The sequence below is a fragment of the Mytilus trossulus genome, chromosome 14, assembly GCF_036588685.1.
Source record: "Mytilus trossulus isolate FHL-02 chromosome 14, PNRI_Mtr1.1.1.hap1, whole genome shotgun sequence".
In the NCBI taxonomy this organism is placed as follows: domain Eukaryota; kingdom Metazoa; phylum Mollusca; class Bivalvia; order Mytilida; family Mytilidae; genus Mytilus; species Mytilus trossulus.
In genome coordinates, this window is record NC_086386.1 from 79448367 (window position 1) to 79473176 (window position 24810).

The 24810-nt window shown below is 32.6% G+C and overlaps 1 long non-coding RNA gene across 1 annotated transcript; it reads right to left on the reverse strand.

Moving 5' to 3' along the window:
• Nucleotides 1-7333: 7333 nt before the first annotated feature.
• On the reverse strand, nt 7334-20019 carry LOC134696859 (uncharacterized). The gene is made up of 4 exons (XR_010103025.1): nt 19934-20019; nt 14566-14699; nt 14011-14149; nt 7334-7445 (listed from the first exon to the last, which is right to left on the reverse strand). It is a non-coding gene; the product is annotated as an uncharacterized LOC134696859 (long non-coding RNA).
• Nucleotides 20020-24810: the final 4791 nt, after the last annotated feature.

Sequence of the window (24810 nt, forward strand, 5' to 3'; positions counted from 1 at the left end):
CAGCAGCTAGGTTAATATGTACGGTATTGTTGTATATGTGTGTTCTTAATATCATATGTGACCTTGTTACCGAAATAATAGCCATTGAAAATTAACGAAGGATTATCGTTACTCCAAACGATGCAGACAAATAACTTAAAAGATAATCGTAATTGTATACAATATATCTAAAATCAGAGTAACTGATTTTGTAGAAAAACCTGTGTTAACGAAATATTTAATTGAAACATGTTATGTAGAGTTACAACGAACGCGTAAACAACATTCGTGATCGAAATATTTTTTCAACATAATTTTTCATGATCATCTATTCAAATGATGGTATACTATTCGGGACCCCATGTCAACAAAATTTAGTATACAATGCATCCTAATGTTAAAACTATTCTGATATTAGAATTGAAATTCCTTTATAGGAGACGTGTCGACCTAAGTATATTTAACATGTGAGACAAAGGTATGCTGTTTCCAGTGTCGGCGGCGTCAACAACGTATTAGTTTGTGATTAGGTCTAGTTTATGATAAACAACTAGTGGTAGGTCAATGATAATTGGTATGCAGTTGTACAAGCATTGTCATATATCATTACCATGATGGAGATTATTTGGCTCCGTCCACCAGTCATAGTCTATTGACTAATTAATACTAGAGCACGCGGTGGAATAGGACTATATTAAGAGGGGCTTAAGATAAAACAGGACAAAATAAAGTAACGAAGAATCATCCTTGGAAATAAAACATATCGGTTATATCCCAAATTCATGTATTTGGTTTTGATGTTATATTTTTTATTCTCGTGAAATTTTGTCTGATGCTTGGTCCAATTCTGTTTGTGTTACATTTTAGTGGTATGTCGTTGTTCTCCTCTTATATTTATTGCGTTTCCCTCAGTTTGAGTTTGTTACCCCGATTTTGTTTGTTGTCCATGGATTTATGAGTTTTGAACAGCGATATACTACTGTTGCATTTATTTATACTCAAAACAAGTTGCAGTGTCTTATAAAGACATCGGTGTATAATGAACACGTAATCCCTTAATGATAAACTACGGCGGTTCTATTTAAAACAAAATGTTGGTTTTGTCTTATACAGACCTTTGTATTATACGATCAAGCGGCCGAAGTAATAAAACATCTACCTTATATATAAATTAGAAGGCAAGGAAATAACCACTTCAATCAACCAAACTAGTATATTAAGGTGTATTCGAAAATAATTTAATCTAAACATCTATGGAATACTACCGAGATTACTACCGAGAAGAATATTAAAAAAAGAGTCCGCCATAATATCTTAATTAACCACTCTTAGTAACTTCATTTTTTCGTAGATTATATGCTCTATATATATTTTTTTAAATGTGAGTGCAGACGCAGTATTGGTGAAAATCTTAACTACCCACACCAAAGATTTATAAACAAAAAAAATTAGAATACGTAAAAAAATGTTTGGAAAGGGAACGAGACTCACATAAAAATAAGATAGCATATCGTCACTTGTCGGCATTCTAATGGGAACCAATTATGTTCCTTGCCTTGCCGACTTGTTTCTTTATTATCATAAGGCTGTCTTCATACTGGAACTTCTAAGGAAGAAAGGTTACAATATCCTTTAACTGTACTTTCCGCTATATACATGTAGATGATGATATCTCACTAAATATAATTCAAAATTGTGGGACTATGTTTAAAGCATCTATCCCATCGAACTAGAAATAAAGGATATAACAGATATTTTTAGGTCGGCCTCGTATCTTCACTTACATCTCGAAATTGACAATGAGGATCGGTTGAAAACAAAACTTTACGACGACAGAGATTATTTCAGCTTCTCAATTGTAAATATTACAATTCTAAGTAGCATCATTCCAGTTGCGCCTACATATGGAGTATAAATCTTCCAATTGTTACGATATTCCCGTGCATGTATTTCCTATCATGATTTCTTGACAGAGGGTTGCTGCTTATAAGGAAACTATAAAACAAAGACTTCATAATGGTGAAGTTGGAATCATCCATTAGTATATTAAATGGACGCCACCACGAGTAGTGTGACTGTTATGGAATTACCGTTCCATATATGATATCGGATATATTTCTCACGTCGTAACTACAATCCTCTACCCTTTTTATATATATGACCTACCGTGTGAGCCTTTTTACCGGGATTGAAATAACATGAGCAATACACGATCGTATTACCGTTTCGGAGCACATGAGACCAACCTAGTTTTTGAGACCACAACGGGGTTCGTGTTGTCTAGTCTTCTAGTTTTCTATGTTGTGTTATGTTTATCATTATTTTTCTGTTTGTCTTTTTTATCCATGGCGTTGTCAGTTTATTTGCGATCTATGAGTTTGACTTTCCCTATGGTATCTTACGCCTCTCTTTTGTAAACCACATCAACAAACAACAACTACTGAAAGTTAGACCTATGCATTTCAAACTAGTATTTACTCAAACAATATTTGTATTGCAGACAGCTGAATACAAATGATAGCAATATAATTCCTTTTTAGTGTACTTGTTAACTGTTTGAAATCAATGTACGTTTTTATTCTGTGGTTTTCATATATATCTGAAATTAGACATTCACAGTCATCTCAGTACAATCATCTATGACAACCGAGACGATTTTTATTTTGAAATTATAAAATTCCCGCACCTTAGTAGCAATTTACCAACTTCACCTGCATATAGGATATACTTTTCCCAACTTATTCGATATTCAAGAGCTTGCAGCTCCTACTCAAAGTTTGTTAAACATCACTAATGTCTGAACATAGAGTTGACGAACCAGGAGTATGTAAAAGAACGACTCGTCCTTTTCATATAAAAGTTCATCGGAAGGTACCAAAACCTTGTTGATAAATATTCCGTATCAACTTCACGAATAGCACATGATGTTCTAGATGTATAGATTATGCGTACTGACGTTGTTTATCATCTTAAATTGCTTAACAATGTATTATATTGTTCTTTCATTTGTCTTTGTTCTACTATTATTTAATTTTTTACTGTTTGGATTGGTTTCTGTGATATCCATTTGACGTGGCTCAGTCTTTATACATCCCGTCAATGTGTTTGTATTATCTTACATTATTTCTATTGTGTTTTGTATACTAGTATGCAACTTTTTGTGTTTCTTTGGTTCTTATAACGTGACTCTGATCCCGTTATTATGTTATTCTTCTATCAAATGTCATTATGTTATATTTCTATTATTAATGAGAAAATACGTTGAACGATAAACGACAAAATTATTTTAATCGAGATGTGGTATTTTAAAATCATTTTTGGATTCTTAGAAATTCTATAGAACTTCTGAACAATTCTAAATATCGGTCTATTTCTGAAATTAATTCTAACATACTTTTGATTTTTTCACCCTGTACAAATGCTGTATGCCTGCCTACATTTCTAATGTGAATTTTTTCTTTTGGAGTAATCATTCAACGACAAAAATTCTTTCTATGTGACGTGTACATTTTCTGAAGTCAGACACGCGACGCAATGAATGTGTTTTTAACTTGATAGATGCTTGTGTGCTTTTTTGTAAAATCATTGTTTTAAATTTGTTACACAGTGAAGACTGCTGTACCCATATTTTTACTATTTTATTTAGTATGTCTGTTTTGTTCACGCGTCGTTGTAAATGAAACGGAATTTGACGAGCTTGTTGTAAAAGTGAGAGGTTTAACGGAGTTCAGTATTTTTGTGATTATCCTTTTTTGTAATGTACCATAATGTTATGTATTTCATTAAATCTTCATTCTTTCCTTCTATTGAAAAAGATGTTTTGAACGTATCCCTTGTTTTCAATGAGACTTTGTTGATGTGTATGATCATTAATTCGAAATAAAAATAGTAAACAAATTTATCTTAGACTTATATGGTTGAGTTTATTTGTATTTTATTCCCGCTGTTAACACACGTGCCTTGAGTTTATTAAGTATAACACTAATGTTTTATTTTCCAATTTAGTGTAAAAGTACATAACACTAAACATCTAAAATTGATCTTATAATTGGGATTTCAAATATTTTGGCCACGAGCACCACTGAAGAAACATGTTTTGTCGAAATGCATATATTGTGCAAGAAAATTGGTACCGTTAATTTTATTATATATATCAAAAACGTTGGAATTGAAAATTTACAGGTTTATTGTTTAAATTTGTATTTTAACAGTTCATATAGCCTTATAACGTAAAAATGTTTAATAACAAAGTGACAATATACGTTGAACAAAAGATGATTTGTTTTCATTTCTGTATTTAGTTTTTCGTAGTTAACATGGTTAATGACTCGTGAAGAGTATTTTTTTAAGATTTAGAGAAAAAGAAAACAATTTGCGAATTTTCTTTTTATGATAAAGAGACAAATAAAGATTTTTTTTTCCTGTTTTGATTTTAACAATAATATAAAAATATTAAGAGTGATTGTAAAGATACCAAGAAAACATTAAAAGGCGATTACTATATGCCTCCACGTGGCTTTCACTATTAAACAAAATGTCTGCAGTAAGGCAAACTAAACAACAACAAATTACATAACGAAATTGCAATGTACACAAAACTCATATGAAGAAGAAGTCACAATATCTGAAAGATTAAAAACCGATTTGAATTAATAAAAGAAAATGCATGTTTTCCAGATTGGAATAATTTCTCAATATCAGATGACAGTAATATATGTTTTCCAGAAATACAGATTTGTGATATCGTCGGACGAGAAACATGATCTTCAATCAATCTATTAACAAATTGTTTGATGCTTTAAACAACATGACATTAAATTAAGTACAATAACATGTTTGATGTAATGAATGAAATATGTTAATGAACATGAAAATGCCTGGTAATAAGTGACAGGAAACTCAACATTTGAAAAGCTTTTCAATATTCAAGTGCATAATCTTATCTATTGACGACTTAGAGGTATATAAACCCTAAGTAGCAAGTATCAATCAGTTGAGATAAGGTTTTGTCAAACTTATGAGAACTACAGTATGTACTTGTTTATTACATTACCATAAAACGTGGTTTGAAGACAAAAATACAATACAGAACATTCATTAATGTTAATTATAAGATATAATCTCATGCTTATACTTTAGCATCCAATATACTCTTTCTATGCATTTCTGTTGCTAGAATTTGCCTTTTCAAAGTGTTTGTCAAAAGTTTACCCATTATACCACAATAAGTTAAGATGGTCTTTAAAAAATGCACCTAGTTGCATGTGTTTAAAGTGAACAACCTTACAAATACGACGGGTATTACTGTAAATCAGTAAGTTATGTAAGTTATGTAACTGTTGTTCTGTGGGTACTACACTTGATTTGTGGTTTCTTTTTGGTGATTGATTTACAGTTTTTTTTAATTATGTTAGGTTCACTATATGCATTTGTATTGTTTTAGCAGCTAACGGTTATGCTTTTTAATAAAGTTGTGTTTTAATTTCAAATCGTTATATTAATTCAGTACGAATGTGTCTGTGAGTGACATAAACAAACAGGAAGTGTCTCATGAAATTTGTGTTGCTCAATCAAATATTTTACCTGAAGTGTATTATCATTATTTAGATTTTGAGTTTGGCATTTTATTTGAGACCTTCCACGGTGATCCGGTTTTTTTAATCTTTGTTTAAACCCTGTCAACGTATCCGATTTAGGTTTTTCCATAGTTGAAACTTATTGTTCGTTCTTTTGGGATCTCACGTTTTTTCATTGAATATACATCAAGACTGTTGTATATGCAATAGTTTATCTGACTCTAAGTGTATGTATGCTAAGTAATCATACTATTCATTGTTACAGTATGCAATCTAAAAGGTAAAATCTGGAATTCCAGAATCTACTAGGACAAAAAAGAATACTGATTCATACTAATTAAATCAAGATCAGGTCAGAATTTAAGTTGAGGGTACTTTTATATTATTTGATCAAATTATTATAATATATATATGTGTATATATGTTTAACACCTTTAATTTTCGAATATTATGATCTATTTTCAGACCATTCTTAGCAAAAACTTATTTACTAGCTATTGTGCTGCGTACTTATCTATAAGTCATTTGAAAGTCCTTATTAATCCATTGTAGCCGTGGGTTTTGATCTAATAACTCATTCAAATGATACAATTAGGTTCGTTAAAGATTGTCCTTGTCTTACAAACGAATATATAGTGTTCACAAATAAAAGTGATAAATTAAATGAGACATTGCTACGTCTTTAATCATCATAGGATTAAAACAAACGTTGATTATTTTTTTGTACATCCTTCTTAAAACCATTTAGTATGTTCATTAGTGTTAAATGGGCTTGAAAGGATGGTCCAAAGTTCTTAATGAATAGAATGAAATTCAAACCAGTGTGGCTGTGGCCATTGATAGACACATTAAATTCATCCATTGACTTGGACAGTTTAGGTGAACGTTTGTATGTAACGACCACTGCTCACTATGTACTTTTTAAAGACACTTAAACTATGGGGTCACCAAAGGTTCTCAACACCTTGATAAAGTAATTCGAAAAATTAATCAGAAATATCACGATGTTTGATTGATACCAATTATATAAATCAAAACATAAAGGTTATTACTGATTAATTTTTCGAATTATTTAATAATTAAAGGCGGTAAGAAACCATTGGTGACCCCACAGTTTAAATTTCTATCGTAGATACGTCGTTAACAGTGATCGTTACAGACAAACGTTCACTAAATTGTCCCAGTCAATGGATGAATTTAATGTGTCAATCAATGGCCACAGCCACACTGTTTTAAATTTCATTCTATAATCAAAGCTGTCATTTATAGACGGTATTATTTAGTTCTTTATAGTTATGTTGTGTCACCTCATTATTATCATGTTAGCAAACAATGATTTTATACAGATAGAGGAGGAAGTGGTAAGAGTGCCAATGAGACAACTTTCCATCCAAATCAAAAAATTCAAAATGCCTCACACCGAACATCAACGTATGAGGGGCCAATAAAATGACAAATATAAACTCTTCTAACAGGAAAATCAACCGTCTAATCTACATACAAAAAAATACGATTAACAATTTGGACCACACTAACGAACGAAAACTGCAAAACATCAGATTTCCTTTGCATTTTGAAATAATATTTACTCAAACAAGGTTTGCATTGCAGACGGCTGTATTCATATTATACAGCTGTGCATTTTGAAAGTTTGACAAACATGCAGAAAGATTTATAAATGTAACATGTGTGCAAGTATGAGAGAGTCGATCATTAGAAAGAAAAATGTATTCACCCTAAAAACAGGACAAAATGGCATTTTATAAACAAATTAATGCATGTATTCAATTTCCAGATTTGATAATGTTCAACCATATGGTTCACTAATACTTTTGATAGGCATTTGTGTCGTTCAATTCATAACGGTGGTCTTGATTAGGGCTCTTCAAACTGTAAAATATAAAGAAAAAATAACATCTTTCATATCAGAATGAAAAGTTTTTACATAACCTTTGACAATTTAACAATTTTCTATGTAGGATGTATGTTCATTTAAATTCATGTTATCATTTCGTAATATTTCCCTTAGGTTCTGATATTCCGTCAAAGGCTAGTATCTTTCATAAAATAATCATCTTTATTTTGTTCTCTGTAACGGATAGTATAGTTACTTGTTAAATTACAATCATGAATATTGTATCAGTTTGAAAAGATATGTCAGAAATTGTGTAATTGAGCCTATTCAAGAAAATAATTGATCCAGATACGTGGAATTACAATATAATATAAAAAAAGTAGATGTGGTGTGTTTGTCAATCATTTAAATTCTCCAACCAAGATCTAATGAATTTGACGTAGAACAATCATAGACGACGGCACGGCATTTAATGAGAAAAACTAATATTCTATACACATGGTCTACTAATTTATGTGTAATTTTTGTTTTTTTCAGGAGTGTGGTCTCATTGGCAATCATACCACATCTTTTTATATAGAGGCTATTAAAGGCACCAACTTGACATTTTCATTGGATCACAAAATGCTATGATGGATTCTTACAAAACCATCGATCAGTGTGTTCATCATGAGCAAAGCCAGACCATGCTTTTGTTAATTGAATATGATAAATATCGGCTTTTATCAGAACACATTACTGATTTATCAATTAAAATGTTTACGATAGTGTAAAATAAATAATTGAACTATTGAACATGTTGAATAATTTACATTTACTTCCCGTGCCTGAGGGAGACATGTAGATTTGTTCACCAAAGAATATTCATGTTTTTACGAGGGTTCTATCCGAAGGAAATATGATTTGTCGAAGGTGAACAAATATTCATATCTCCCGAGGCCAAGGAAAATGTTTTATTCCACTTCCTAAGCTTTGTTTACTATCTGACCTTCCAATATTAGTTTGCAAACCTGTATTTTTTCTTATTCAATTGTTTTTATTTATATTACTTACCACGACATCAATATTGATAAACAGTACGAATACACATTGTTAATTTAATTATCCCTTTGTTTTAACGTCTAGAATAAGTTTGAACACGATAATGATATTAGCTAAAGCTATTTAGAAAATGAGAATTTCAGGACGTTATTTACATAAACAGCGCGTAACGCCGCACGATTTTGTCCCGACATTTCTGAGGGGAATATGATACTCAGAAGTTAACTTGGAATTTTGTTCGGCATAACGTGTGAAAGTTCAATATAGCAATTCGTGTTCTTTTAGAAATACTTGCATTATAAAAGTCTCTCGTCGACTTTTTGTAAGAGTAATTTAATATCAGTAGATTATATCTGTAAATATCTATAACGTTAACCAACACAAAATTTACAAAATGAAACTACGAACGAAATTCAGTTAAAATGAACTTACAAAGAAAGGGACGAAAGATACTAAAGGGACAATCAAACTCAAAAATATAAAACAAACTGACAACGCCATGGCTAAAAATTAAAATTAAAAAGACAAACAGAAAAACAATAGTATACATGACACAACATAGAAAACTAAAGAATAAACAACACGAACCCAACCAGAAACTAGGGGTGATCTCATGTGCTCTGGAAGGGTACATGCGGCACCCGTCGTGTTGCTTATGTGATTACAAATCCGGTAAATAGTCTTATTCGGTAGGTTACATTCATGAAAGGGAAGGGGATTGTAGTTACGACGTAAGGAACATATCCGATATCATTTGTGAAACGGTTATTCCATAACGGTCAACCAACTCGTGGTGGCGTCCGTAAAATTTACGAAGAGATGATTTCAACTTCACCATTTGGAAATCTTGGTGTAACAGCTTCCTTGTGAGCAGCAACCCTCTATCAAGAAAATCATGATAGGAAATGCAAGCACGGGAATATCGTATCAATTGGGAGATATATACTCCGTATGCAGGTGCTGCTGGATTGTTGCTACTTAGAAATGGAAAGTTCACAATTGGAAACTGAAATCATCTCTTTTGTCGTAAAGTTTTGTTTTCAACCGACCCTCATTGTCAATTTCTAGATGTAAGTCAAGATATGAAGCCGACTTAACTGTATCTGTGGTATCCTTTATCTCTAGTTCGATGGGATAGATGCGTTCCACATAGTCAGCAAATTTTGAATTGTTTAGTGAAAGAACATCATCTATATAGCAAAACGTAGAGATAAGGGATATTGCTAACTTCTTATCTTTCTTCCTGAGAAGTTCCTGCATGTAGTCAGCCTCATAATAACTAACAAACAAGTCGGCAAGTAGAGGGGCACAGTTTCTTCCCATTGGAATACCGACAGTCTGTTGAAAAACACGTCCTCCGAACGTAACAAATATGTTTTTCAATCAAGAAATCAAACATCTTGATAATATCAGTTTCAGAGAATTTTTTGTATGAATCAGAGTGATTCTTTACAAAGTCCCTCCCTAAAACAAGATACTTGTATCTACATTGGTCATTCTTTTTTTTTATGAAGCACAGTTATACCAACTCTTTCAATTTGTCTTTTAGTTTAGAATGCGGAATACTTGTGTAAAGAGTAGAAAAGTCAAATGTTTTATTACTGTTACAAGATGACAGAGAGTTAGATTGTATGTACTCTTAAAGATCTTTTGAATTTTTAAGTATCCACATCTGATTCGCGCCACCTCAAGAATCGGCAGTTTCACAATAACTGTGAAGCTCGTCTTTGATTGCTGATAAAATAGATGTTAATAATTTAGAAAGAGGTTTCGTGGAGCACTTGGAAGACCCAGCAATATACCGTTGTTTGTAAGGACACTTATGTAGTTTAGGTATCCAATACAGTGATGGAAGATCCAGTTCTTCATACTTGGTTGAAATTCCAAAGGAACAAAGAACAGACCTATGATTATCCAGGATTTCCTCTTTGGTAAGTGTCGTGAGGGTAATGTTGAGGTTCCAAGTGAATTGTCAATACCTAATTCCTTTATCAAGCAGTTAATGTAATGACTTTTACACACAGAAACGATGTTATTTGGGGTTGTGTCTGCGGGGACAACAACATACAATGTATTCATCATGGCGGTCGGATAGGTGTTTAGCAACATTTGGGTCTTTTGACAATCATCGTTATGAGTATTATTGACATTTACCATGCTGGGGACCTTTAAAAATGACTATGCGGAATGGATTTTGCTCATTATTGGCAGTCATACGGTTACCTACAGTTGGGTGCAGACCAAACATTACATAAATTAAATGCATGTTAATTCCGCGTGCACATATTTCGTAAGTCAATCTCAATGTGCGCGTTGAATGTAAACGTACGTTTACTTCAATTACGTTAACTTGGTCAACATGGAATGCCTATCCGAGCAAAAGCGCGTTTACTTTATGTCCCTTTAGTCAGATTTCACAACTGTTTTAAAACGTGTACTTGAAATTAAACGGGCGTTTACTTTCCCCGTTAAGTGATAGTGTAACTTAGGAATTCAACTTCTGATAATTGTTTACGACTCAATATTTTGAATAAAAAAAGGACATGCTGGCACTAAAAATTGATGCATACCAGTTTTTTTAGTTTTTTTCAATATTGCTGTCATTTATATTAAAAAACTCAGCCTGATATAAAAATATAATTCATTTACTATTTGACTATTAATATTTACATAATAAAGCACCAATATGGTCAGTTTCTGTTCATGCTGACCAATAATTTTGTTATACGAGTCATTCCGATGTATGAAACTTCTGATATGTGTTTACAATTCAATATTCTGAATAAATGAGGACATGCTGGCACAATAAATTGATGAATATAAAATGTTTAGTTTTTTTTTCCAAAATTGCTGTCATAGGTATTAAACAATCCATCCTGATATCAAAATATAACTGATTTACTATGATGCTATTAAGATCTACATAATATATTCAAAATATAGCCGGTTTTGGTTGATGCGGACCAATAATTTTGTTATATGAGTCAGTCTGAGATATGAACAATTATAATATTTATTTACAATTCAATATTTTGCTGGCACTCTCAATCGATGCTGTCCAATATTGCTGTCATTTGTATTATACAGTCCCTCCTGATCTAAAAAAAAATAACTGAATTACTGGGCAGCTATATAGATTTAATTTATTAAGGGCAAATGTTGTCAGGTTTGGTTAATGAGGTCAAATAATTTTATTTTCTACGAGTCATCCTGAGTCGGACAATCTGAGATGTAAAAAAATGCTGAATTTTGGTAATGATTTAATTATTTGAATAAAAAAAAAGAAGTTTTGTATGGTTAATTTTCAATTAATTAAAGAGATGTAATAGCATTATAAATTTACTGTTATCGTCAATATGTCAATTGAAAATGAACACTTGATCTTTTAAGTTTGATGTATTTTATCATTTGATATATAAGGTCAGTGTGTCCAGGATACGCATACTATTTGCGTTAACGCGCGTTCACTACAAACAGTAAAAGTGCGTTCCCTTTCGCGTTATTTAAAGTAAACGCGGAAGTAAACGCGAACGTTAACGCACGCTCACTCTTTAGAAAATAAGAAGACACGCAGATTTTGCGTTAACGCAGAGGTAAACGCGAAAGTAAACCTTGCTTACTTTTTATATCTACTGCAAATTCTGAGTTAACGTACAGTTAATACGGCGTATACTTGAAGTGCCCATGTACATGTAATGCTTGCTCTACATCCAACTGTACATTGTTAACCTCTTTCACACTGCATCTTTTTTTCAATCTTATCTTTTTACCGTTTTTCAGTTTTATTTCCAAGAAATGTAATGGAAAAACAAGAAATGCGGAAGACATCAAAGCGACATTTAAACCCAATCGCCTAGTTGCAAGGGACAACGCAAAGCCTAAACAAATATACGAAACAAAACAAGTCCATTTATCAATCAACAGTAAACAAACAAAACACACAATAAAAACAAACAACATAAAAGCTTAAGACTGCGCAACACGAACCCGACCACAAGCTTTGGGTGATCTTAGGAATCTAATGTTTAGGAAGAATAAGCAGAAACTGCTTCACAATTGCAACCGCCTTATGAAGTCAGTTTCATATGAAAAAACTCTGCAAATAACAGGGCTACAGTTGATTGCCATGAAAATGCCGATTATTTGTTGAAAACAGATCAAACGTTACAGATTTGTCATGCTAATCATGAAATCAAACACCTTTAAAATGTCATTTTCAAAAAGTTTTTGTTTAGATTTGATTTGGTTATTAGTTTTAAATTGGGTATACTCACATATAAGTGCCAATAATTACATTAAATATTGACAAATATCATAATGAGAATAACCTATATTTGACCCAAAAACAATTTGATTGAGATATATCATAAAACTCAAACTTTGCACTTCAACATTTCGAAAATGACTCGTGATCCTAGGAGCCTCTAGTTAATTAGACAATGCTGTTGGCTGTCCATTATTGATGTTTTTGTGGTATCAAACTGGCACGACAATGTAATCGAGACTAGTGACTGTTAAAAGAGAGTACAAATATAAGTACTGTTAATCAAAACTAGTGGCTGTAAATCGAGATAAGTGGCTGTTAATCGAGACAAGTGACTGTTAATCGAAACTAGTGGCTGTAAATCGAGATAAGTGGCTGTTAATCGAGACAAGTGACTGTTAATCGAAACTAGTGGCTGTAAATCGAGACAAGTAACTGTTAATCGAGACTAATAACTGTTAATCGAGACTAGTGACTGTTAATCGAGAGTAGTGACTGTTAACCGAGACAAGTGACTGTTAACAGAAGGTAAAAATGTAGGTACTGTTAATCGAGACTAGTGACTGTTAATCGGGAATAGTGACTGTTTATCGAAACTAGTGACTATTAATCGATACTGGTGACTGTCAATCGTGACTAATGACTGTTAATCAAGACTAGTGACTATTTTTGAGACAAGTGACTGTTAATCGAGAGTAGTGACTGTTAATCAAGACAAGTGAATGTTAATCGAGATTGGTGACTGTTAATCGAGACTAGTGACTATTATTCGAGACTTGGGACCGAAAAAAGTGATTATTTATCGAGACTAGTGACCGTAAATAGAGACAAGTGACTGTTTATCGAGACAAGTGACTGTTAATAGAGACGAGTGACTGTTTATCGAGAGTAGTGACTGTCAATCGAGACAAGTGACTGTTAATCGAGACTACTGACTATAAATCGAGACTAGTGACTGTAAATAGAGACAAGTGACTGTTTATCGAGACAAGTCACTGTTAATAGAGACGAGTGACTGTTTATCGAGAGTAGTGACTGTCAATCGAGACAAGTGACTGTTAATCGAGATTAGTGCCTGTTAATTGAGACTAGTGACTGTTAATCAAGACTAATGACTGTTAATCGAGACTAGTGTCTGTTAATATAGACAAGTGACTGTTAATTGAGACTAGTGACTATTAATAGAGAGAACAAATGTAGGTACTGTTAATCGAAACTAGTGACTGTTAATCGAAAGTAGTAACTGTTAATCTAGAGTAGTGACTGTTAATTATAATAAAATATATTTTTTTTACCTAAATAAATTGAATTTTTCCAAGCTGCACCACATTTTCGTCCTGGTTCTCCTTTACAATCGTAGTCGCATTCTGCTTCTACAATTTTTGGATATTTACTTTCAATCAGGACATTTCCGCACATACAATAGGAACCTACCTACAAATTATAAATTATAATTCGTTAACAACTCGACATTTTGATTTGAAAGTAGAACTTTATCTGGAGGCAGAAATGAACGATATTTTATCGGTTTTTTTATGTGCAATTAAGGTAACCAGTGCATAATGTGAAATAATGAGGAGATTCAAAGTAGAATTGTTGTAGTGATTATTTTCTTAATGTGTTGAAGTCCCATTGGTGGTCTTCTGCTGTTTTTTTTTCTCTTTGATCGGGTTTTTGTTACTTTGATATATTCCCCTGTTACATTCGCAATTTTACTTTATCATTTGCTTTTCGACTTTTTGTAGAGGGTACAGGTATTAATGTATATTCAATTAACTGTTGCTTGACATCAAATTGATTTTTGTTAACCTAGGTAAAAATGGTCTTTGTAAATATTGAAAGATACGAACTTGCATGCCACAAAATCGGTATCCACTGCAATGTTGCTTACAGAATGCAAGAGACATGTTGTCGCTGTATGTTAAGTTGTGTTTCAAGTGCCTGCTAGCATCATCCTTGTAACAACCTAGATAATCTGATCTCTCTACAATAAAATCAACTTAGTTGATGAAAGGGATCGAGGCAACAGATTCTAAACTCACATTGAAACGCAAGAGTCGAAAAAAATACCACGCATAGCTAAAAAAAGAGACCAACAGAAAAAAATACGAACCATTCCAAAAATCGAAGGTGATATCTGTTGCTCCAGAAGTATATAAGGTCGATCTATACCGATGACCTTGTTAGTTTATAAAATAATAAGAATTCATCAATATCATTGACAAAGTGTTTTAAAGTGTAAATTGTAAAACTAGCGTGTTTCAATGAAATCTATAAAATAATTTGTCCATATTTTTTTATATCTCTTGTGCGTTGATGTTTTTTAAAGTATCATGTGCTGTTTTCATATCATCATAAGAACAATTGGATTATTGCTCAAATCGGTTAAATCCAGAGATATATAAGTTTCTGTGATTTATATTCAGTGCATTCCCGTGTCTTTGTAATCTCAAAATCTTTGTTGCTAACCAAAAGTAGTTGTTTGTGTTTAAATATGTTGACCCTTTTTTTAAATCAAGTTTATTGCCAACGACAAAATATTTGATAGTGGTCATTTTACAAACAACAATCTATGCACCCTCATGATAACATAACATAAGAAAGTATAACGAGTCATGAGGACATATATTGTTAGCATGAACACATTATCTGTATTCAAATAAGAATGATATGCAACCATTTAATTATGTACAAAACACACAAAAAAGATGAACGTCGAATAATAAAGGAAAAAAAATCCAATCAGCAAAGGTAAATTAAATAAAAGTCAGTCCTTAACGACAATAAAATTAAATACTACATCTTATAAACATAGGCAGAACACATTTGACGTAACCTTAACATGTTTAACCGGTTCAGTAAATTAAAACTTGGTGTATTTGTAAATATTGAGAAACATAAAAGTATTTAAACACTTTCTCATAGTACGATTTACATTTGATGATTTTGATTATAAATGCAGATAACTTTGATAAAACAATTACGATTTACATTTAGATATTGATATTCTTTCTCTGGACGATATTCATTAATACATTCCAAAATAGAGCTCTCAAAGCAATTTGGGTATATTTTTTTTTATTTAACATTTAAAACTATTCAAAATATTGATTATAACTGAATTTTGATTTTATTCATTACTTAACAATATTGTGATCAACATTTCTTCTTTTTTTTTAAATAAATACAAATTTGTGTAGTCGCACGATTTCTTAGAAATTTAATTGAAGTATGATGTAATCTGTAATGTGTATGGTGTAATGAAACAGGGTGTAAGTTGTAATGGTGTATACATGTAATGAATGGTGTTAGTGGGAAGTTTACACCATGACTGTAAAGCCTAGTCAATATCACACTCCATATCAACCCTCAAGCAATTGTTACGGCCAGAAATCGCCTTTAAATTGTAGCCAACAAAAGACACAAATCAATAGTAAAATTTAACAATATTTAATATACAAAAGTTTACAAAAGGTATTACACAAATATTACTGTTAACTTAACTGTCAAAATATGAGTCCAATCTGTTATCTTTATCTGTATCCGGAAATCTTTCGGAATCCAAGGGATTCTTGAACAGCCTCTCGGACTGCAAAAAGTAGAAAGTGAACTCCATCATCCCAGTCTTTGTCAAATTGAAGACAAAAAGTTCTAATCAGGTTCTTCAATGTTTGATGAAAACGTTCTAATGCACCTTGAGATTCTGAGATGATAAGCACTTGATCTGTACTGAGCAATCCCTAACTGGTACACGACTTGCTGAAATAAACCTGACATGAAATTTGATCCCTGGTCGGACTGTATAGACTTAGGAAGTCCTACTAATGTGAAAAATTTGATCAAAGCTTTGACGATAGTAGGTGTCTTGATATTTCTGAGCGGAATAGCTTCAGGAAAGCGAGTAGATGTACACATGATTGTCAATAAATACGCATTTCCAGTCTTGGTCTTTGGTAAAGGTCCAACGCAGTCAATTAGAACTCTGCTGAAAGGTTCGTCAAAGGCTGGAATAGGCAGAAGTGGTGCTGGTGGTATTTTCTGGTTAGGTTTACCAACAACCTGGCATATATGGCATGATTTGCAGTGTTCTGCAACATCGTTTCTCAGTCTGGGCCAGTAGAAATGTTGCAATATTTTTAGGCAAGTCTTCCTTATACCTAAGTGTCCAGCCAAGGGGGTGTCATGGGCAAGACCAATAATTTCTTGCCTATAAACTTTAGGCACCACCACTTGGTACACCACTCTCCATTCCTCCTCTGGGGTAGCATCAGGAGGCCTCCACTTCCTCATTAAAATGCCGTCCTGATGGAAATAGCATTCTGCCACTTTTTCTGCTTCCTCCTGTGGTTGAGCCCTCTGGATGAGCTGAAGAACCTCAGGGTCTTTATTTTGTTCTTCGAAAAGGTTCTTTCTGTTTAATGAATGGCTGTTTACGTCCGGCCATGGCATAATAACATTCTTGTTATCACTAGGTGGTCTTTTTATGGTCTTTTCTGAGCTACCAGGACCTTCAATGTCAGCTATGAAAGTGTCAGAAAGGTCCATGTAAGCAAACTTGTCTGTTTGCAAATTCTCATCTTGTTGTTTTCTAGCCATCGCCCTAGTAACAACACAAGCTGGATATAATTCAGCATCATCTTCAGGTGATTTAACATCCACCACCGGTTCACTGGTAACAATTGGTTCAGCAACCACTTTGTTTCTAGCTAGATCATTTCCTAGCAATAATGTAACACCCTCAACAGGGAGATTAGGACGAACACCCACAATAACTGGTCCAGTTATCAAATCTGACTTCAGATAGATACGATGGAGAGGAACATCTATACAACTCAACTCTTCACCTTGTAACAAAACGGAGGCACCAACAGAAGTCTTCTCGGACAAAGGCAACACACCTTCTAACAATAAAGACTGAGAAGCTCCAGTGTCTCGTAAAATCTTAATAGGCTGAAGAGTGGTATCATCAACAATAGAAACAAACCCATCAGACATAAAGGGTTTATATTCCTCCATATAATCACAAAAACTGGACTTAAAAGCCTGACTCGCAGGACATTCCAACGCACTGGAAATGTAAGGTGTCGTACATGCACTGGTCTTCGGCTTATTATCTCGTTGATTCTTCTTTTGGAGTCTAAAACAATCAGCCATCAGGTGACCAGTCTTCTTACAATAAGCACAAATCAGTGACTTCTTCTCAAAAGTATCAAATTTTGGACTAGACATATTATAACTGGAATGACTCTTATTCTGTGGAACAGGCTTACTATCAGTATGTTCAGTGCTTTGATTTTTGTAATTTCCACTGGAAGTATTAACATTTTGACCCTTGAAACTTCTTTTATGTGAAAGAGTATAATTATCTGAAATAACAGCTGCATCATGTTTGACTCAACAGTTTTGTCGTCTAAATGTGTTTTTAAGTCTAAATGAACACATTGTTTGAACTCTTCTAATAACATCAGTTGTCTTAGGTTATTAAAATCGTTACCTGTTTTCTTTGACGTAAGCCATTTATCAAATAGATCTTCTTTTTCCCGAGCAAATTCCACATATGTTTGTGAATCAAACTTTTTATAAGATCTAAATTTCTGTCTATATGCTTCTGGTACTCGCTCATAGGCTTTCAAAACTTCCTGTTTCACCGTGTCATAATTAGAACTTTTTTCTGATGGAAGTGCAGCGTATATTTCAGCGGCCTTACCCTCAAAAACACTTTGCAGCATGGTAGTCCAATACGGCATTGGCCATTTCAAATTATTAGCAATTTTCTCAAACTGTGGAAAATATTTATCGACTGTTTTTTCACAAAATTTTGGAACCAAACGTATATTTTTGCTGCATCAAAATAATCTGATTTTGACTGGACTTTAGTGTTGCTTTCTTCTTTGACCATTTCAATTTACAGTTTTTCCATCTGTAGCCTTTCCCTCATTTCAAGTTCTGCCTGTTTTAATTTGAATTCATCTTCTTTTTCTTTTTCTTGTTTATCCATTTCCAATCTTTCCTTCATTTCCAGTTCTTTTAATCTAAGTTCATGTTCTAATTCAAGCTGTTTTAATTTAAAGGCGTCAACATTTTCAACCTTAAGATCAAGAGCCTCTTCACCTAAAATTTCTTCGTCAACTAATTTGTCTATAGCCAAATTTTTCATAATTTGTTTTCTCCTAGATATTTTAAAAACTAATTTCAGATGTTTAGCAAGCAACACTAATTCCTCTTTCTTTCAATTATCAAAACTCTCCAGGTCTGGCGTTTTCAAAAATTTACCAGCATCAAATGCCATTTTGTAGAATTTTGTTGGCTAGTTATAATAAAAATACTAAACAAATTTTGAATAAAATATTTTTAAGACTCCCGGACGAGCCCCCAATTTCTGTTAAAGCCAGAAATCGCCTTTAAATTGTAGCCAACAAAAGACACAAATCAATAGTAAAATTAAACAATATTTAATATACAAAAGTTTATAAAAGGTATTACACAAATATTACTGTTAACTAAACTGTCAAAATATGAGTCCAATCTGTTATCTTTATCTGTATCCGGAAATCTTTCGGAATCCAATTTGAATATTACGTTCACTACTAATGTCACAATCCAGTATGATGTTGTTTGTAGAATAAAAGTGTCAATCCAAATGCTGTGAATACTAATGTCTATCAATGTCTATGTCCAAGTTTAATATTAATGAGAGTTTAACTTTAGTGTCTGTATATATAGTGTTGTCATGGAAAATTCTAGAACACTCTATAATGGAACATTGTGGAAAATCCTGGAAAGTTACAACGGAGGTTTCTGGAATAACGTAGAAGTTTAAATTACGCATCTTTTATAAGGATCATTCTAGAAAGTTCCAATCATTCTGTGATTGTTCCAGTGATTCCTAAACTGCACAGTTATAAGATTATTTGGTAAACAACTATCATGCCATACAACACAAGTTAGGCCAACATAAATAAACATATTAATTACAATATCATAACACAATATAATCATTTTGCAGAGCACTTGTTATTATATTGTTGTCTTAGTTTGATAGAGATGTGATATTGAAATAAGACTTATGTTATTTTCTATTATTCTGCTTTGACACATTCAGTTGGGTACTATATTTTTTGTTATCAAATCACACAATGCTATCAAAATGTCTGTTGACGGTTTACATGGATAACTAACCAGTAAATGATCATCTTATCTAATTTAAGAAATTCGTACCTAGTTTAACACACACTGGAAGGTCTTTGTTCGTGATGATACAGGTTTCTCCAAATGAACACGGATTCGGCCAGCATGTATCTGATTCCTATAAAAATAAATTTGTTATCAATTCGTAGCAATTCATTTGTCAGTGGATTGAACAAATTGCACTTTATTTAGCATAGTGAGAGAAACCTATTTTACTGAAAATAGCTTGTCAAATTTAGATAAATTCGTAGGAAGCAATTCAAAAAGTATTAATAACTATGATATCGGACTACCAATTCCTAAAAACATACGCATTATAATTTGTCTGTTAAAGATATAACTAATTGTATAAAAAAGAAAGATCATCCCATTAGGCTATACAAATTATCTGTTGGCCGTGGTATCTACAAATCAAACAAACACTGTATTTTTACCTCAGTATGTGAATGAAATTCCCTAACTAAACCTATGAACGGTAATTCATGGTGGCTTTATATTAAAGTTGTTTGTACATGTGATATGTTCACTATTATAATTTCCGAGTGATTAAAAGCCAACAAATAATGATCAAGAGTCGGTGTATACTCAATATAATGAGCAATTTTATAGTTGTTACCAAGTTATTCATGTTTTTCTTTATACTATCATGCAAAAACCACATAATATAAAAAAAAAAACGAAATATAGGCGAATGAGTAACACAATCTCAACAAGATAAAGAGAAAGAACAGTCCCTTGCTGCAATTTGTTTGTGCAACGGGAATACCAGAGCCCATTACATACATTTTATTGGATAACATTTTAACATTTGATATTACCTTTGAGTTTTTTAGTGATGCTCTATGGACATGATACTTTTTACATTGTACTGTCTTGTTTTATCTTGTATGTATTTTTATTATCTGTTATACAATGGGTTCAACATATAGAGATAAAACTGGCATGCAAAGTTTAATCTTCGCTAAAATTGGTTATAAATCTTGCGCTGAAATGTGTGATTCTATGGCACAATTACGTCCCTTTGCTAAGATTTTCTCCGCCGTTTCGATGGGAACTTTTGATACCCTTAGGCCATTTCGTATAGTGCAATGGGAATTGTTATATTAATCATACGAAATGTACTTTTAATCAGCAGTAGTGACAACAATGATGTATTGGGATATATGGGATTTGTTTTCATTATCTAATACTTGGCCAAAGATATTTTAAATATCTTGTAAAATAACAAAGTCTGGTTTAAGAATAATTTTGGAAAGGCAAACAAATTCTGCATATACAGTTATAATAAAAGTATGTACAAAATATAATTACTTGAATAAAATAAATAATAACATTGGCAAATATGTATAATCTAAAGAATGAATAATCAAAGCTATTACACATGTATTAATGCTCTCAATTATTGTTAAAAATAGAAATAAGACGCATGTTCTTTAAGTACTTACTATCGTCCATGTTGACATTTCCGAGTACATGTAATGTTCCTTATCTATTGTTTTGGCCTGTTGAGTCGAATTAAGCAGTTCGCAGTATAAATGACTTTTAACGAAGTTAAGAGCATTACATCCAGCGTACCTAGTGCAGCGTAACATGCACATTCGTGGTCCTACGTTGAAAAACACTTTCAGTATCTGAGCTTCAAGGTACTTGCCACTATGAAAACTTCCACGAGTTACTAAACACACCATTGTGAGAATTAAGTTGGTGACCATTACTTTGATAATCAGCATTTTCCGAGAACAAACCCAAATGTGTTTAATATTGAAGTATGTGTAAACAGAAATCCTCAACAGAAATCTGAAACAAAGTATATATATTTAGCAAATATGTATAGTTAACATTACTTTATTGTATTTTGTTGACAAAAATGAACACATAGAAAAAAAGCCAGATTATTATACATCAATGTACGCATGTTATTAAATGGAGGATTAGGTTGATATCCATGAATGAACGGTTGTTTACATAACGATATTAAGATTATCATTCATGAATTTATGCACCTTAGTAATACATGTAGTATATCTATACTATAAAACGAGATGACCTCATTGTGTGTGTCGCTTCTCTTCCTTCATGCTTCTGTGCATAATCGCATTTGTCATCCATATTTATAATTATTCAGATTGAGTTCTTTTTGGAGAAAAACGAGGAAAAAGGAGTCCGGATATTGGTTTCGTCATCAGATTTACTTTTAGTCATAGATAAGACTTTCGGTTTGAAACATGCACAAGTACAACCAATCGTATGAAAAATAAAGAAAAAGGAAAAATAAATAAGTCAATCAGAGCGTTCTCCATATCATGGTGTTAAGATCGCAAGAACCAAAACTATTATTCCTCCTTAGAAAGGACAATTATTTTTCGCGTGTATCTACATGTAAACTACGATTATACTACTTTAACAAATGGAGATTTTCTGTATTCTGTCTACTGTTTTCTTTGAAATGTTTACTATTTAAGGGGTCATACAAGTTGCATATATATTAAAATAAGTAAAAGATGTGGAAACAAGATTGTGTCCATAGTACACGCATGCCAAATCGGCACTGTATTTACTAAGTTTCGAGTTGACTGGACTTTAACTTCATCAAAAACTACCTCAACCAAAAACTCAGTTAACTTGAAGCGGGACAGACGGACGGACGAACAAACGAACGACCACATGGATGCACAGACTAGAAAACATAATGCCATTAATGGGGTACACAAATTTATTGTTGAAAGTAAAAGTGGTGATTTGGCAAAAATGAAAGTAGGGTAGAGATTAGAGGGAGGCATGACCTTTTTCGAGACGTCGGGATCGGGTGTTTTCAAGCTCAGGATTTTTTGGAATTGATCCTTACGGGATCCGGGAATATATTTTTCGATTTCGGGATTTCGGAAATGAATTTCTTTAAATTCTGCATCTCGGGATTTCAGGTTTTTTAAGTCCGGAATTTCAGGATCAGGACCCACTCCTCCCATCTCCCCCTCTCCACCCTCTCTCCACCCCACCCGCGACCACCCCTCAAATTAGCTTTAGTCTGTCTTAGTCATTTGTACAAGATTCATATCCTACCATTGTCATATTAATAAGCCTATCAAAAGTAAATACACTGATGGATGTTCTAGAAGCATATTATATTGCACTAATAATGGTCTATATATATGTCCCGGACCATATGAGTATTTGGACCATACGCGTATGGTCATGACCATATGCGTATACTCACATTGTCCGACCATTCGCGTATGGTCCGACCGTACGCGTATGGTCGGACCATATGAGTATAATACTCGTTTGGTTATTAACGGGCCGGACCATATGAGTATTTGGACCGTATAAGTATTTCTTTTTAAATTACATGGTAAAATTTTCAAAAGTACATAAACTTTATCTAAAAAAAACAATGATGGTTACATGACAATGTATTATTTTTTTAATTCAAATACTTCGTAAAAAATAATTTTTGATGCTACAGTTTTCATAGCTAATTACATTCTTGCATGTAGGCTTGGGGTGATATTAACTTTCACATGGTCTCATATTTTTTTGGCGTTTGCAAGTCTTGGTTGTGCATGATCCTTTTCGTATTTCTACGGTGTTTTTAAGGAGCTCTAGATCTCAAATATCGTAACATGATTGCAAAACACCATATTCACAAGACAACTATGTAAACTATGTTTCTTTCCATCGACTTCTTGTGTAACAGTTCATTAAAATTTGTTTTTGAATTATTTTTTTAAGTTGCCATTCACTCGTAAACTTTAACAAATCGGTAATGACCATCGGTATAAAATGTGTTTATTATTGTTTTGACAAGTAAGTAAAGTTAACTATGTGAAACTTTTAATTGTTATATATAAAATTAACTAATCTGGTCATCATAATATAAATTAATAAAATTACTTACATGATAGCGTCTTTTTAATGAACGGTCATATTATATGACGAGTTTAGAGGTATTAAAAGTAAAATGTAACAGAGTGTTAATTACCCCGACTATACGCGTACGGTCGGACCATACGCGTATGGTCGGACCATATGAGTATATACCCATATGGTCATGACCATACGCGTATGGTCCAAATACTCATATGGTCCGGAACATATAGACATGGAAAAAAGTATTGCAACACCAAATTGAAATTGAAATTAAAAAAATACTTTTCATTTTTTTTTTTATGTAATTTGGTGATATAGAACTAGTTAAACATTATTTAAGTATCACCAAAGTTTAATAAATAAATTTGATGTTTTTACTGTCTTCTGATTGGTTAAAATTATTAGTTTTATTTTCAATGTTGTCAATTTTGATGGCGACACGCCCTCTCTGACGTTGTGTATTCATACGCCAACATGTGTGTACGTTGTTATGGTTAACATAAATAATATGAAAAGGTCTTTGAGCCTTATTTTTGATAGAAATTTATTTATAATGAAAGGCAATAATTTATTTTGATTTTATTGAACCATAAAACTAATTTTTGACTCTTCACATTTTACATAATCCGCTTCGCGGATTATTCAATGTGAAGAGTCAAAAATTAGTTTTATGGTTCAATAAATTCAAAATAAATAATAGCCATTCACTAAATAAAAAATATCGACTCGATAATAGTTTATCTGCACATACATGTTTCCGTAAACAGCAAAACAGTTGTTTTTATCCTCATTGTTTTCAACCCTTTAAATAACCAAATTTTTAAAGTTATGTGATTGACACCTTATAATGGGTCCTCGACAACTACAGCAAGATGGCAGATTATCAGCATAAGGGAAGCAGGGATGTCGCTGTAAAAACTGCACGTATTGTTGGTCATCATCATTTCACTATAAGTCGCTTTGAGAATAAATCAGGCAATAAAGACATTCTGAGATAATGAAGACCCCCTATACCATTTGCTAAGGAAAATCAAGCATAA